Source organism: Talpa europaea (genome assembly GCF_964194135.1).
Source record: "Talpa europaea genome assembly, chromosome: 2".
NCBI classification, from domain to species: domain Eukaryota; kingdom Metazoa; phylum Chordata; class Mammalia; order Eulipotyphla; family Talpidae; genus Talpa; species Talpa europaea.
In genome coordinates this window covers 95,064,994-95,082,340 of record NC_140068.1, presented here as the reverse complement: position 1 = coordinate 95,082,340, position 17,347 = coordinate 95,064,994, and positions in this window count along the sequence as shown.

Sequence of the window (17,347 nt, the reverse complement as noted above, 5' to 3'; positions counted from 1 at the left end):
GTCCTTTGCTTCCCTCTAAGTTTTTTTTTAATCTATTGTTTCAGGTTTTACATTTAAGTCCTTAATCCATTCATTTTGTGTTAGGTAAGGGACCAGCTTCATTCTTTTGTATGTGGGTATGTTTTCCCAGAATCACTTTTGAAAAGATCACCCTTTCCTATTGAATGATCTTGGCACCTTTGTCAAAAGTCATTTGACCATAGATGTGAGGTTTTATTTCTGGATTCTCTATCCAACTGATATTCCAGTAATTCACTGTTTTGATAACTAGCTTTGTAGTAAGTTTTGAAACCAGGAAGTGTGAGTCCTCCAGTTTTGTTATTTTCCATGATTATTTTGGCTATTTGGGGTCCCTTGTGATTCCACATGAATTTTAGGATTGGCTTTTCAACTACTGCAAAAAAATTCAGTGGGATTTTGGTAAGGAATGCACTGAAACTATCGATCACTTTGGGTAGTATTGACATTTTAGCAATATAAAATCTTCCAATCCATGAGTGTGGGATGTGTTTTTATTTACATCTTTAATTTTCTTCAGCAATATTTTTTAGTTTTCATTGTACTTATTCTTCATCTCTTTGGTTGATTAATATTAGCTATTTTTTTTTAAAGATTTATTTGTTTATGCATACAAGAACATGTGTACAGGCCAGAGGTGCGGCGGGGGGTGGGGGTCAGTGGGGTGGTAAGAGGATTCACCAGAGACAGAGTGGGGAACAGAACAGGCAGACTGACTGAAATACACTGCTGAGGGGAGCAGTGGGTGAGACAGGAGAGGTCTGCTGTGCCATGTAGGTAGCTCCCTGGCTGGCTGGGGATTGAACTCATGCTGCAGAGGCTGAGGATAGCTTCACAGTGCTGTGCTTAAGCCCCTGTGCCACCAGGGAGGCCTTTTTTTTTTTTTTAAGATTTAGTTATTTATGCATATATAAGAAATGGGGTATAGGCTAGAGGTGTGGGGGGGTGAGAGGATTCACCAGAGACAGAGTGGGGAGCAGAACAGGTGGATATGGTGAAATACACTGCTGAGGGGAGAAGCGGGCGAGGTAGGAGAGGTCTGTTGCGTCATATGGGCTGTTCCCTGGCCAGCAGGGGATCGAACTCGTGCTGCAGAGGCTGTGGATTGCTTCATAGAGTGGTGCTTAACCCCTTGCGCCACCAGGAAGGCCCCAGGGAGGACTTTTGCTATTATTTTTGATGCTATTGTAAATAGAAATGTTTTTGAAAATTCCTTTTCAGATAGTTCATTGTTTGGGTACAGAGTTGCAATTGACTTTTTATTGTTAACCTGGTATCCTGCTTCTTTGCTAATTCATTTATTAGTTCTAACAGCTTTTATGTTGAGTCTTTTGGGTGTTCTGCACATCAGATAATTTATGTGAGGATTTATTTGTAGATTCTCCATTTCTATTCCTGACATAATTAATTATGGAAATAATTTTTATTTCTTTCTAATTTGGATGCCTCTTATTATTTCTTGTCTAATTGCTCTGACTAAATTTCCAGTACCATGTTGAGTAGAAGTGATGAAAGTTAGCATCCTTGCCTTGTTCCTGATCAGGAAAAACTTTTAAACAATTGAGTATGATTTTTGATATGGATTTTGATATATGACTTTTATTTTGTGAAGGCATATTTCCTTCTATTCCTATTTTTCCTAGTATTTTTTTTTAATCATGAAGGGATATTGATTTTGTGAAATGCTTTTTCTGCATCGATTGAGATGATGAGATTGTTTTCTGTTACTTGGTGATATGGCATATTGTGTTGACTTTTTTTTTTATGTCAAGCTACCCTTATATTCCAGGAATAAATCCCAGCTGTCATGATGTATAATTATTTTTAAATGTTGCTCAATTCTGTTTGATATTTTTTGGAGAAATTTTGCATTAGTGGCCGAAAGGAATATTAGAATGTGGTTTTCTCTTGTAGGATCTTTGTCTTTGATATCAGAGTTATGGTGAGCTTGTAGATTAGCTCAGAAGTATTCTATTCTTTTCAATTTTTTAGAAATGTTTGAGAAGGATTGGTGTTAGTTCTTCTAAATATTTGGCGGAATTTACTGGTGACTCTGATAGACTTGGAACTTTTCTTTGCTGGAAGAATTTTTTTTAAAGATTTATTTATTTATGCATATAAGAGCTGGGGTACATAGGCCAGAGGTATGGGGGGTGAGAGGATTCACCAGAGACAGAGTGGGGAACAGAACAGGCAGACTGACTGAAATACACTGCTGAGGCGAGACAGGAGAGGTCTGCTTTGCCATGTGGGTTGCTCTCTGGCTGGCCGGGGATCGAACTCGTGCTGCAGAGGCTGCAGATTGCTTCGTAGTGTAGTGTTTAACCCCTTGTGCCACCAGGGAGGCCCTGGGAGATTTTTTTTTTAAGATTTTTTTATTTATGCATACCCTGTGGGGTACTGGCCACAGGGGTCAGGGGGTGAGAGGATCTACCAGACACAGTGTGGGAAACAGAACAGGCAAATATACTGAAATACCCTGCTGAGGGGAGCAGCGGGTGAGTCAGGAGAGGTCTACTGTGCCATGTGTGTAGCTCCCTGCCCGAGGATCCAATTCATGATGCAGTGGCTGTGGATAGCTTCATAGGTTGCATCTCAACTCCTTGTGCCACCAGGGAGGCCCCTGTTGGGAGATTGTTGATTGCATATTTAAGCTTTGCTAATTACAGGTGTACTCAGATTCTGTTTCTTCATGATTTAGACTTGGTAGGTGTTGCGTGTCCAGGAATTTGTTGTTTTTGCCTAGGTCATTCATTTTTTGTGGTATAATTGTACATAGCACTTTCTTATTTTTTTTATATTTCTGTAGAATTGGTAGTTATATCCTCAGTTTCACTTTTGAGTTTGGTAATTTGAATATTCTCTTTTTTAGTACATCTAGTTGAAAGTTTGTAAATTTTGTTTTGGGAAGAATCGACCTTTGACTTCATTTATTTTCTGATTGTTTTCTCTCTCTCTCTCTTTTTTTTAACTCTCCGCTCTAATATTTATAGTTTTCTCTAGTCTTTACAAAATTATACAGAAAAATTTATATATAATTTCTTTGGTATAACTCTTTTTTTTTTAAAGATTTATTTATTTATGCATACAAGAGCTGGGGTACAGGCCAGAAATGTGGGGGGTGAGAGGATTCACCAGAGACAGAGCAGGCAACAGAACAGGCAGATTGACCGAAGTACACTGCTGAGGGGAGCAGCAGGCGAGTCAGAAGAGGTCTGCTCCACCATGTGGGTTGCTCCCTGTCCAGCTGGGGATGGAATTTGTGCTGCAGAGGCTGCGGATTGCTTCACAGTGCGGTGCTTAACCCCTTGAGCCACCAGGGAGGGCCCACGTTGGTATAACTCTTTATAATTTTCTACCTTTGGGTTTAGTTTTCTCTAAGAAACAAAACAAACTAATCTAAATTAAACTTGTTGCAATTTAAGTGATAAACTTTAGTTTTTAATTGTCTGAGAAGCTTGTAATCTCAATTCTGAATGATAATCTTCTAGCCTTTTGAGTATGTCTTGTCACTCTTGCTGGTCTGCAAAGTTTCTGCTAAAAAAATCTGCTGATGGATTTATTTTCCTTTGTACATTATAAACTGTTCTTTCTCTTGCTATTTTTAAGGTCATGCTGCAGTGGCTGTGGATAGCTTCATAGTGCTGTGACTTAACCCCTTGAGCCACTAGGGAGGCCCTGATCTCCATTTCTTTAAGATCTTTTTCATTTGAATGTGTCTTCTGCCTGCCCATTTTGCTTGATTCTGTGTTTGCTTCTATGTATTAGGCAACTCTATTACCTCTCCTAGTCTTGAAGGATTAACCTTTGCAGGTGATGTCCTATGGAGCCAGGAGTGCAGTACCCCCATCCACCTGCACTAGTCACTCAGGGCACATCGCTGTGTGGGCTGTACATGTCTGTTTGCTATTTTAGGTTGGCACTGTGGGCAGGACTCTTAGACCAGTCTGGCTGTGTTGCATTGATTGAGCACAACTATGACGTATGTGGCTGTGGTATACTCAGTTGATGGTGCTATGGGTTCAGTTCACTGGCCACAGCATACAGCTGCCTGAAGTGGGAGTATGAGGCTGTCCACCTGACCTGACCTGTGGTGCACAGTGGGTGTATGGCAGGTGTGTGGAGCTGTCAGTCATGATGCACTACTATGGGCTGGGATTGTGATGCGTGCAGCTACATAGCAGGGGTGAATGGAGTTCTCAGCACAATTCACCCAAAGCCTCTAGTAGGCTGGAGAGAGGGTTCCAATATGGTATCCGCTGGCACTAGCATCAGCAAGGGTTTGTAAGAGTCCCAAAACATTACCTGTCAGTGTTTCTGATCCAGGAATCATCCTGAAACGTTCCTGCTTCTCAGAAAGACACTGTGAGAATGGCAAGTGAGTCTCTCACCTATGGCCCAGGTGATTTTTATATTGGTGTTACTGTGCTAGGTCCCAAGATGAGTGAATCAGCATGTGGACATGAGTGTGTGTTCTTCATTCCCTATGGTTCTTTGATTTTCATGGGCATATGCCTCATAGGCTCTCAATGCTGGGATCATCTCCCTACTGTGTGGGGTTGAAGGATTGGGAAACCGAGTATAGGGCCTAATCCTCCCCTAACCCCCAGAGAAAATTTCCACACTTTGGAGATTCCTCCTGACTATGAATCACTGGGCTAGAGGTGGGCTCTTCCTTGGTGAGTGTATCTCTCCTACCTGTCTAGGTGCTACCCTTTTATCCTTTGGTGTGAGAACTCTATTCATCCAATTCTCAGCTCTTTTTTTTTTTTTTTTAAATTTTTTTTTTTTAATAGAGGCATGCTTTATTTATTTGTTTGCTGGTTTGTTTGTTTGTTTTGTTTATACATGCACTGGATACAGTCAGAAGCGCGGGAGGGTGAGAGAATTCACCAGAGCCAGAGCGGGGAGCAGAGCAGGCAGAAGGACTGAAGTACACTGCTGAGGGGAGCAGCGGGCGGCAGGAGCGGTCTGCATGCCATGTGGGACCCTCCTCCGTGGCCGGGGAGCAGCCGGGGATCGAACCAACGCCGCAGAGGCCGCGGGCAGCTTCGCAACCCAGCGCTCAACCGCTGCGCCACCGGGGAGGCCCCAATTCTCAGCTCTTTTTTCTGAGTAAATCTACATGTGGTTGTATACTTGTTGTGTCTGTGGGAGCAGGTGAGTTCAAGTTCTTCCATACTGCTATTCTTGAATTGGCACTCCATTGTAATTTTTTTGAGGAAACTAAATACTGTTTTGCATAATGGTTGGAGCAAATTTGCATTCCTTAAAACAGTGAACAAGGGTTCACTTTTCTCTGCATCCTGACCAACACTTGTTTCTTGTTTTCTTTTTTGATAGTAGTCATTCTCATAGGAATGAGGTGATACCTCATTGTGGTTTTGGTTTGCATTTCTTGATGATTAGTGTGCAGAAGGATTAGCTGTTGGCCAATTGTGTGTATTCTTTGGAAAAATGTCTATTCAGTTCCTCTCCCATTTTTAATTGGATTTTTTTGTGTATTTGCGTGAGTTCTTTGTATATTTTGCATACAATCTTTAATCGGATAGAGATTTGTGGATAACTTCTTTCATTCAGTAGTCCCCTTTTTATTTTATCATTTCTTTCTGCAGAGGCTTTTTAATTTGATGTAGTCCTGTTTATTTTTGCTCTTGTTTCCCTTGTCTTTTGGGTCAAGTCCAAAAAAAAAAAAAAAATCACCAAGACCAATGTCAAGGTGCTTACCACCTAGAAATTTCCTTTAGAAATTTTATGGTTTCAAGTGTTATGTCCAAGAATTTAATCCATTTAGAGTTAATTTTTGTGTGTGGTGCATGACTAGAAACAAAGCCACACATATATGGGTCAACTAATCTATGATAAAGGAACAATGAATATACGCTGAAACAAGGAAATTCTCTTCAATAAATAAATGGTCCTGGGAAAACTGGACTGCAACATGCAAAAAACTAGACTGCTCTCTCATACCATATACACAAATCAACTCAAAATTGATAAAAGATTTGAATGTTAGACATGACCTTGTGAAATATATAGAAGAAAACATAGGCAAAACATTCTATGACTGAAACCTCAGAAATACCTTTGAGGATTCTTCTCCAGAAGCAAGGAAAACAAGGGAGAAGATAAACAGCTGGGACTACATCAAACTAAAAATCTCTGTACAGCAAAAGAGACAATAATCAAAACAAAGAGACATGCTACTGAATGGGAGAAAATATTTGCACACCATACAAAAGATAAGGGAATGATATCAAAGATCTATGAAGAAATTCCATGGTTCAACAAAAACAAAGCAAACAACCCAGTCAAAAAATGGAGGCAAAATATCTAAAAGGACACTTCTCCAAAGAAGAAATGCAAATAGCCAGCGGGCATATGAAAAAATGTTCACCATCACTAGTTATCAGGGAAATGCAAATCAAAACCACAATGAGATACCACCTTACCTCAGTGAGAATAGCCCGCATTAAAAAAACCGGAAACAATAAATGGTGGCAAGGATGTGGAGACTTACACTTCTGATGGGAATGTAAACCAATCCAGCCACTATGGAAAGCTGTGTGGAGATTCCTTAGAACACTAAAAATTGATCTACCATATGATCCAGCAATTCCATTCCTAGGAATCTTCCGAAAGGACAAAAAACATTAATTCGTAAAGAAATCTGTACTCCTATGTTTACTGCAGCACTATTTACAATAGGCGAGATATGCAAACAACATAAATGCCCTAAAATAGATGAATGGATCAAAAAGTTGTGGTATGTTTCTACAATAGAATATTACTCAGCGATCAAAAAAGACAAACTCATGCCATTGGTAGCAACATGGATGGAGCTGGAAGGGAATATGCTAGCCAAAAATTAGTCAGGAGGAAAAAGATAAATACTGGATGGTCTCACTTATATGTGGAATATAGAGAAACCAAACAAAAGGTCAAGAAGAAGTCAAAACTAGCAAGCTGACCATAGAACTGAGGCATGCGTATAGCAAAGGAGGGGGAGGGACAGATTGGGGACTAAACAAGGGAAGTGGCCTCCCTGGTGGCGCAAGGGGTGAAGCACCACACTATGAAGCAATCCGCAGCCTCTACAGCATGAGTTCAATCCCCGGCCAGGGAGCCACACACATGGGCGCAGTAGACCTCTCCTGACCCGCCCGCTGCTCCCCTCAGCAGTGTATTTCAGTCAGTCTGCCTGTTCTGTTCCCCACTCTGTCTCTGGTGAATCCTCTCACCCCGCCCCCATACCTCTGGCCTCTACCGCAGCTCCTTGTATGCATAAATAAATAAGTCTTCAAAAAAAAAATAAGGGAAGGGTAAACACAAAGGAATATGGTGATGGCTTACAGGTGATACGGTGGTGGGAGAACTATGGGGACTACAACAATGTAAGAAAAATAATAATAATAAAAAGATAGTGGCACATGACTGTCCAGTTTCCCCAACTCACACAACCAGAGAGCTCCCCCTCCTGCTGCAAGCAGTAAAAAGGACTGGATTTTTCTTTGGCGAGCTTCTGCCATACATGCTCTGGACTCATGACCTGGGCAACTTCAGGCCCAGTTGAGGCTGGAGGACAGTAACAGACGGGGATTTAGTGAGGGCTGACAGCAGAGCTATCCCCACTCCGCTCTGAGAACAGGAATAGCTGGGCTGGGCTCCCCAGGCAGGAAGTGGAGAAATTCCTTTTGGGGTAAACAGGCCAGCTCAAGAGGAAAGAGCCACAGAAACTTCCATTTAGGGGTTCCCAACAATCTTTCCTATGAAAAGATGTTCAACCTCACCTGTAACGGGGAAAACAGATCAAATGAGATACAATGTCCTGCAAGCTTGGCAAAATTAAGATTTGCTAAGACCAGAGATTGGGAAGTATTAAGGGGAACTTGAACTCTTACACACAATGGTAGGTGGGTTAACCAGGTCAACTTCTCGAGAGAAACAGGCTGTCAGTAAGCAAAGCTCCAAATGCTTGTCTCTGCGTCAGCTCTCACAGGTGGCTGGGAGGAGGCAGAGATACAGGAATATGTTCTGTGATGCAGTGGCAGGAAAAGAATGAAAAGATACATAGTTTACGCCATGAGAAAGTATGAGCAGTTGAAATAAATGAGCTGCCTCTGCTCCTTTGAATGGAAAAATACAATGTTGAGCGAAGAAAGAGAGCATGGTGCAAAAATATCACTTTTAGTCAGGTTTTTAACTGAAAGCCATAGAAAATGCTTCTGACATAAGCAGAAAAGGGATCCATTGCAAGGCTATCGTATCATTCACAGGGTTATCAGGAGAGATGAAGAGGGAGATCCAGGGCGGAAGCTGGCAACCCCAAGGGAGGGTGGGCAGCTCAGTGGCCATGGGAATAACAAGGGCCATATAGTTGTCATTTAGGTGAAACTTGCAAATAGCCAAAGCAATAGGCAAGTTTGTTTACAGATAAAACACAGTAAAAGTACAAAATCAGGGCCTCCCTGGTGGCGCAGGGGTTAAAGTCTCAGCACTATCAAGCTATCCCCAGCCACTGCAGCACGAGTCTGATCCCAGACCTGGGAGCTGACCTACATGGCACAGAGACCTCTCCTTTCTCGCCCGCTGCTCCCCTCAGCAGTGTATTTCAGTCAGTCTGTCTGTTCTGCTCCCCACTCTGTCTCTGGTGACTCCTCTCACCCTCCCATGCATCTGGCCTGTACTCCAGTTCTTGTATGCATAAATAAAAATAAATCTTTTAAAAAAAAAAGTACAAAATCACTCAAAAGAAATGAGATATGCAGACCCCATATATCGTAGGTACCCCTGAGGAGAGGGGGAGAGAAAAATGGGGCTTCAGCTATACCTGCCACATTTTATTTCTTAAAAATGAAAGCTCTGAAGCCAAGGTAGCAAAAAAATGTTCACATCCATTTATGCTTGGTGGTAGGTACATGGGTATCATTTTCTACTTTATCTGTAGGTGGCAGATATTTCCTAACAAACATAAATCAAAAGTATGTGTCAGGCCGTGCAGGTCTCTGCAGATGTCTCTAAATGCAAACTGATCTTGTACCTGCAGGAGCATTGGAAAGCTCTGTCTGCTGCCCCCACCTACCTTTCTAGTGTTTTCAACACTCATGCACAGTCCTTGTCTCCACGAGTGAAAGTTGGCAGGGGTATTTGGCTGGAATTGTGAGGTTGAGTAATGCTGGGCCTGGTGCTGTTTACTGGGAAGGAGTGACTCATGTCATTATCGAAATTCTAAGTTCTTTCATATGCCTCCCGAGACGTTATCTGGTTTGGAAGACCAGAGAGAAAAACTGAAGAGAGGATAAGAATTTCAGGAAAGTGGAAAGGACTTTGTAAAAAAAAAAACAAACCAGAAAAACAAAAACCCTTTTGTTCAATCATTGGCTCTACTATGGGAAATGGAAAAGTATTCTTTAGTCTCTTCCTAAGGAGAGTTTCTTAACTGAGAAATACTGACAGACAGCAGTGTAAGATGTACAATGAGCTGATTTGATACATTTATCTATTGCACTCCGAGTATGTCCATTGCATCAGCTAATGCCTTCACTAGGCCACATCGTTGTCATTTTGGCATATTTCAGAGGTAGTCTCTTAGCAACTTTGAAGTATATAATACAGAACCATAGACTATAATCACTCTGTTGTGCTCTTTGAAGCTTATTCATCGTCTATTGCGAATTTATGCCCTTTAATAATATCTGCCCCTTCCCACATCCTCAGGGTTTGGTAACCACCAGTCTACTCTTTGTTCCTATAAATCAGCTTTTTCAGAGTCCACATACAAAAAATATAATAGTTGTTTTTGTCTGACTTATCTCAGCATAATGCCCTTAAGGTCCGTCTGTGTTGTTGTAAATGGCACGATAACCTTCTCATTGTTGAATAATATTCCATTATAATTCTCATACACACATCCATCATAAAATGGAATATTATGCAGCCATAAAAAGTAAACCATGACATTTGTGACAACAATGAGTTGTCTTAAGGGTATTATGCTATGTAAAATAATTCAAAAGTATGTATATGTCAGCATCTCTGCAGATGTCTCTTTACATAACTGTCAAAATTGATCCTGTACCTACAGGAGGAGTAGAAATACAAATACTGTGTGTTATCACTTTATATGTGGAATTCTAAACAATCACAACTCATGGATACAGAGAACATATTGGAGGCAGGGTTGGGGGGGTGGGTTCAGTGAATGGGTGAATGGGGGTTAAAGTGTACAAAATCCCAGCTATACAATAAGTCATGGGGCTGTAATGTATAGCATAGAACCATAATGAAAGTTTTTGTATATCTGAAAATTGCTGAGAGTAAATTCTAGAAGTTTTCATCATAAGAAAAATATTTTGGGGCCTCCCCGGTGGGCAGGCGGTTGAGCGCCGTTTTGTGAAGCTGTCCACAGCCTCTGCAGTGTGGGTTTGATCCCGGCTGGCCGGTGAGAATCCCACATGGCGCAGCAGACCTCTCCCACTGCTCCCCTCAGCCGTGTATTTCATCAGTCTGCCTGTTCTGTTCCCCACCTTGTCTCTGGTGAACCCTCTCACCCTCCTCACCTCTGGCCCTTACCACAGTTCTTGAATAAATAAATAAATCTTGGGCCTCCCCGGTGGCGCAGCGGTTGAGCGCTGGGTTGCGAAACTGCGCGCGGCCTCTGCGGCGCCGGTTCGATCCCCGGCTGCTCCCCGGCCACCAGAGGAGGGTCCCACATGGCGTGCAGACCTCTCCTGCCGCCCGCTGCTCCCCTCAGCAGTGTACTTCGGTCCTTCTGCCTGCTCTGCTCCCCGCTCTGGCTCTGGTGAATTCTCTCACCCTCCCGCGCTTCTGACTGTACCCAGTGCTTGTATAAACAAAAACAAACAAACAAACCAGCAAACAAATAAATAAAAGCATGCCTCTATAAAAATAAATAAATAAATAAATAAATCTTTAAAAAAATATATTTTTGTAGTTATACTCTTATATTAACTAGATTTATTGTGGTGATCATTATATATACACACACAGAGAAATATCAAACCATTATATCATACACATGAAATTAATGTCTCAAATGTGCCTAAATTAAAAAAAAGTTACCCACCACGTGAGATATTACCTTGCATCCATTTGGATGGTTGCTTACTAGAGTGAAACCAGAAAACAAGAAGTGTTGATAAAGATGTATAGAAACTGGAAACCTGGCTTTCTATTGGAGGGAATGTAAACTGGTATAACCGTCGTGGAAAATAGCATGGCGGTTGCTCAAATTTTAAATAGAATCACCGTATGATGTGCCATCCCATTTCTAGGTATATATATCCAGAGGAATTAAGAGCAGGATCTTGAAGAGATATATGTACACCCATGATCATAACAACATTATTTACTTAGCCAAAAGGCAGAAGAAACCCAAGTGTCCATGGATGGATGAATGGATGGACAAAATATGATATGTGTCAACAATGGAATATTATTCAGCTGAAAAAAGGAAGGAAATTCTGACACATGCTGCTACATGGATGAATCTTGAGAACATTGCAGTCAGTGAAATATCTGTCACAAAAGACAAATACTGTATGAGTATGTGTGGTATCTAGAGTTTTCAAATTTGTAGAAACAAAGTAGAAATGCATTTGCTAGGAACTGGGAGGAGGAGAGAATGTGGAGTCAGCTCATGTGAGGAGTTTGTTTTGCACCACGCAAAAGTTCTGCAGATTGATTGCAATACAGTGTGAGTGTATGTAACAATTTTGAACTGTACACGTAAAACAGGTTCTGAGAGGAAGGGAGTAAACTGACCCAAATCACAGACTCTCAGCTAGGCAGAGTTACACAGAACCCAATGCTTTTGCCACTTGGCCTTGGGGTTCTTGGGTTGATGCAGGCCTGAGAGGACCTTCTGAGGGAGCATCGTTTCAGGAGTCAGAACAATGAAATGTCACGGAGTTGGTAGCACTGTCCGTCTGCAGAAACGGTGGCCTCAGCTCTCACAACAGCCCACTCAGGTAGCCCGACACGCCTTAATCCTGAGCTCCCGATCGCAGCCTGAAGGTGGCGCTGTGCGTTTACTTACAGTCCTGGTGGCTACGAGCCCTCGCTGTGCGCTCAGGACCACAAGCCTCAGCCAGACACCAGTGGGTGCAGAGAAAGCTTGAAACCCATACAGAAACCATTCAGTGACTGTGTGTGTGTGTGTGTGTGTGTGTGTGTGACTCGACAACACTCAGAGCAGCTTTCTCTTCAGAGAAGTGTGTGTTAGCAGCGTAGAGGTGGAGCTCCCCTGAATATCAAGCAATGACACCCCTCTAAGCGACTAATTAAAGCATATGAAAAACACGTCTCCTTGAAACTTAATGCTTCTGATGGCCGTGCAGTAAGCAAAGTTAGGCATGGTTTATCGGTCCAGGAAGCTTCTGGGAGTTTTGTAGTCCAATGGGTGGAAAACTGAAAAATAGAAGGTCAGTTATTTCCTTCGCCCCAAACTTGGGCTCAGAGTCCCTTTTAAGAGGTAGGCACTGCTCCAAGGAAGAGATTAAGAATCTACCACCTGCAAGAACCACCCAGACTAGGTATAGAGCGAGAGAGCTGGTGCAGCCCAGGATGGGACTGGGGCGGCCGTGGGGTGTGTATATTGTACATCAGAGCCCTTTCTGTGGCCCAGATGCCAGGAAAGGAACAAGGAGGATGCCTGGGCGCGGCGGCTGGCCCGGGCAGCACAGCAGAGCGCATGTGCCTTAGACCGGGTCTGGACACCAGCTGTCGGTGGACCCTGGCTGGGCTCCGCCTCCAGCAAGGCTCTGAGAGGAGCTGGAGGGGTAGGCTAAACTTGGCTGCTGTGTTCCCCCAGTTTAGTAGGTATCAGTGGCTGATGGTGGATGCCCTGAACATGTAGCCACGTGTGTGCTTTATTTCCCTCTTCTCTGTGAGGTGCTCAAGCACAGGGGCCCTGTGTTGCCCTCAATATCCCCTGGATGTGTGACAGGACTTGATGGGCCATAAGTAATTGGGAGCTGGTTGGTGGCTGACAAGGGCACCAGGACCAGGAAGGTGCCTAGAAATACTTTCAAGGAAAACACTCCATAGTTTTTTTTCCTTTTTAAAAGTTGTGTTAAAATATACATAAAAGAAAATATACCATCTTAATCGTCATTGTGCACCTTCACCAACATCCACCACCCTCTAAATTTTTCATCCTGTAAATCCAAAACTCACTACTCACTAACCAAAAACTCCTCATTCTAACCACTGCCAGTCATTTTCTGCCTATGATTTCACTACTCTTAGGTACCTCATATAAGTGAAATCATACAGTGTTTGTTTTGTCGTTGTATTTAATTTGTGTGATATCCTCAAGATTCATACATGTAGTACAGTAGTATGTACAATTTCCTTTTTTAAAAAAGATTGATTTATTTATGCATATGAGAGCTGAGGTACAGGCCAGAGGTGTGGGAGTGAGGATTCACCAGAGACAGAGTGGGGAGCAGAACAAGCAGATTGACCTAAATATACTGCCTAGGGGAGCAGAGGGTGAATCAGGAGAAGTCTGCTGTGCCATGTGGGTTGCTACTTGGCCGGCTGGGGATCGAACTTGTGCTGCAGAGTCTGCGGACAGCTTCATAGGTTGTGTCTTAACCCCATGCGCCACCAGGGAGGCCCCCAGAATTTCCTTTTTTAAGGCTGAATAATATTCCATTATATCACACTGTGCTTATTCATTCATAGGTGAATGGATACTTAGTTGATTCCATGTTGTAGCTGTGGTGAATAATTCTGTTATGGACTGCACAAATACTTCTTTGAGACCCTGCTTTCAATTCTTTTGTATATATACCTGCACAGTGGAACTACTGGCTCATAGGATAGTTCTAGTTTTAATTTTTTGAGGAACTGCCACACTGTTTCCCACAGTGGACGCACCATTTTACATTCCAACCAGTAGTGTACAAGGGTTCTAATTTATGTCATCACTAAGATTTTAAAAAGATTTATTTTTATTGCTTTTTAAAATAATTTATTTTTGCATAGAAGAACTGGGGTATAGGCCACAGGTGCGGGAGGTGAAAGAATTCACCAAAGACAGAGTGGGGAACAGAACAGGTGGATCTACTGAAATATACTGCTGAGGGGAGCAGTGGGCCAGACAGGAGAGGTCTGCTGTATCACATGTGGGTTAACTTCCTGGCAGGGGGTTGAACTCAGGCCACATCGGTGATAGTGCTGAGACTTAATCCCTAGGCCACCAGGGAATCCCAAGACTTTTTTTTTATAGTAGCCTTCATAATGGGTGTGAGGTGGTATGTTGTTAGAATCTTGTTTGCTTTTCCCTGATAATTTGTGATGTGGGTCACCTTTTCATGTACTGCTTAGCCATTCATACATCTTTGGAAAAATGGTTTTTACTATTGATTTGTATGAGTTCTTCCAGTATTTTGAATATTAACCCCTTATCAGATATATGCTTTGCAAATATTTTCTCCCATTTGACAGGTTGCTATTCATTTTGTTGATGGTTTCCTTTCCCCGTTTTTAGTTTCCTATAGTCCCACTTGTTCATTTTTGACTTTGTGCTTGTACTGTAGATGTCCAATCTGAACAATCATTGCCACATCAGTGTTGTTTATCCAGTAATGTGTTGGTTGACTTTTTTTTCTTTGAGTACTTTGAATATATTGGCCCACAATCTTCTAGCATTAAAAATTTCTGATCAACTATATATTTTGACTATATATTCATTCAGATGCCTGTCTTTATGCCAGTGCATAGTGTTTTGATTGCTATATTTTAATAATATAATTTGAAACCAGGAAGTGTGATGGCTCCTGCTTTGTTCTTAGCATTATTTTTGACTGTTTGGACTGTTTTGTGGTTTCATATAAATTTTAGGATTGCTTTTTCTACTTCTATAAAAAATACCATTGAGGGCCTCCCTGTTGGTGCAAGGGGTTAAGCAGAGCACTATGAAGCTATTTGCAGCAACTGCAGCACGGGTTTGATCCCCAGCCAGGGAGCTACCCACATGGTGCAGCAGACCTCTCCTGACTCGCCTGCTGCTCCCCTCAGCAGTGTATTTCAGTCAATCTGCCTGTTCTGTTCTCCACTCTGTCTCTGGTGAATCCTCTCACCTCCACACCTCTGGTCTGTATCCCAATTCTTGTATGTATAGATAAATATTAAAAAAAAAAAGATAGCCATTTTAAAAAATGCCACCGGAATCTTGATAGGATTGCATTGACTCTATAGATGGCTTCGGGTAGTCAGGACATTTTAGCAATTTAAAATTGATAAGATTTAATTTGTGGTGGAACATATGATCTGCTTTAGAAAATGTCCCAGATGCATGGGAGAAGGACGTGTATGCTGCTATTTTTGGGTAGTGTTGTGTATGTGTCTCAGATCTCATTGGTTTATTACATTAAATCTTCTATTTCCTTACCTATCTTTTGTCTGGTTTTTTCCCCATTATTGTTAGTGGGATATTGAAGACTCCAATATTACTAAGAATACATTCATTTTCAACTTGTTTGTATCTTTAGGTTCCAAGTGATTCTACTGTAGACAGCATGTAGTTAGATCACATTTTCAGCCATTCTACTAATCTGTCTTGATTGGAGACTGTAACCCAGTTTAAAATAAACTAATGAGGGACTTTTCTCTCATTGTGCTACTTGTTTTTTATACGCAGTATAGCTTTTTGTTTCCTCACTTTCTGTATTATTGTCTTTTGTGTTTAGTTGATTTTTGTAGTGAAAATTTTAAATTCCAGATTTCCTTTTTTTGTATATTCTGGAGCTATTTTCATTGTGGTTACCATGGGGATAACATTTAACATCCTAAAGTTACTCTAATTTGAATTTATAGCAGTTTAACTTTAATAATATACAAAACTACTCCTCTACAGTTCCACAGCCACTCTTTTTCATTGTCGATGTCACAAAATTATGTTTTTATACCTTGTGTGTCCAAATATATGACAAGTAATTTTTCTAAAAAATGCACTAGTCTCCTAAATTATGCAGAAAAGGAGTTTCAAAGTTACAACAGTACAGACTTTTACATTACTACTTTTTCTCTTACTATATTTGGTCTTAAATAATATGGTAAACAAGTACAGTTACAAAGCATTGTTTCAAAAATACCAACTTTTATTATTGACTGGGTATTTACCTTTGTTGAGATGTTTATTTCTTTATATAGTTTTTTTAAAGAGATTTATTTATTTATGCATACAAGAACTGGGGTGTAGGCCAGAGGTGCTGGGGGTGAGAGGATTCACCAGAGACAGAGTGGGGAGCAGAACAGGTGGATTGACTGAAATACACTGCTGAGGGGAGCGGCGGGTGAGACAGGAGAGGTCTGCTGTGCCATAAGGGTCACCTCACTGGCTGGGGATCGAACTCTTGCCACAGAGGCTGGTGCTAGCTTGATAGCGCTGACACTTTAACCCCTGTGACACCAGGGAGGCCTCCATCCAAAATTTCTGATGAGAAATATGCTCATAATCTTATTGAGGGTCCCTTCTATGCGATTTCCTTCTTTCTTGTTTTCTTTTAAGGTTTGTCTTTTGAAAGTTTATGTGTGTCAATGTGGATCTCTTTGGGCTCATCTTAGAGTTCACTGACTTTCTTGGAAATTTATAGTCTTGTGTTTCACCAAATTTAGGAAAATATTCAATGACTATTCCTTCAAATATATTTTCTTCCCCTTTCTCATCTCCTGGGGCTCCCACAATGCATGTAGGCACCTTACAGGTCCTCTAGACTCTGTTCACTTAAAATTTTTTCCTGTTCTTCAGCCTCAGTAATTTTCATTGTCCTACCTTCAAGTTCACTTGATTTTTCTTTTTTTTTTTTTTGCCTGTTCCATCTGTCTTTGCATCTGTGTAGTGAATTTATTTCAATTACAATTTCCAGCTCCAGAATTGTTTTTTAGGACACAGTTAAAAGTTTGCTTTAAATATTTTTTCGTGGAGTGGACACCACGCTTCTACTTGAATGGGGCCAAACCTGCGTGTTTCTTTGTATGCCCGTAGTTTTTGTTGCTGAAAACTGGACACTTGAACTTAGTAGTGTGGTAACTTTGGAAATCAGATTCTCCTGCTCCGTTAGGGCTTGCTGTTTTTTATTTTTTGCAGGCTGTCTCTACGCGGAGGACCAGCTTGGGGGGTAAACTTAGTACCTTTGGATATCATTTCTGAGCCTTCACGCAGGCATTTGCAGTCACACTCTAATTTTACCCATGTACACACTTGTTTTTGAATATTGCCGTGACTGTCTGGCTTCTGAAAAGGGAGCGGTGAAAAATAAAGGAGAAAAAAAGGTACAAGTTATTGAAATCTTCTGTG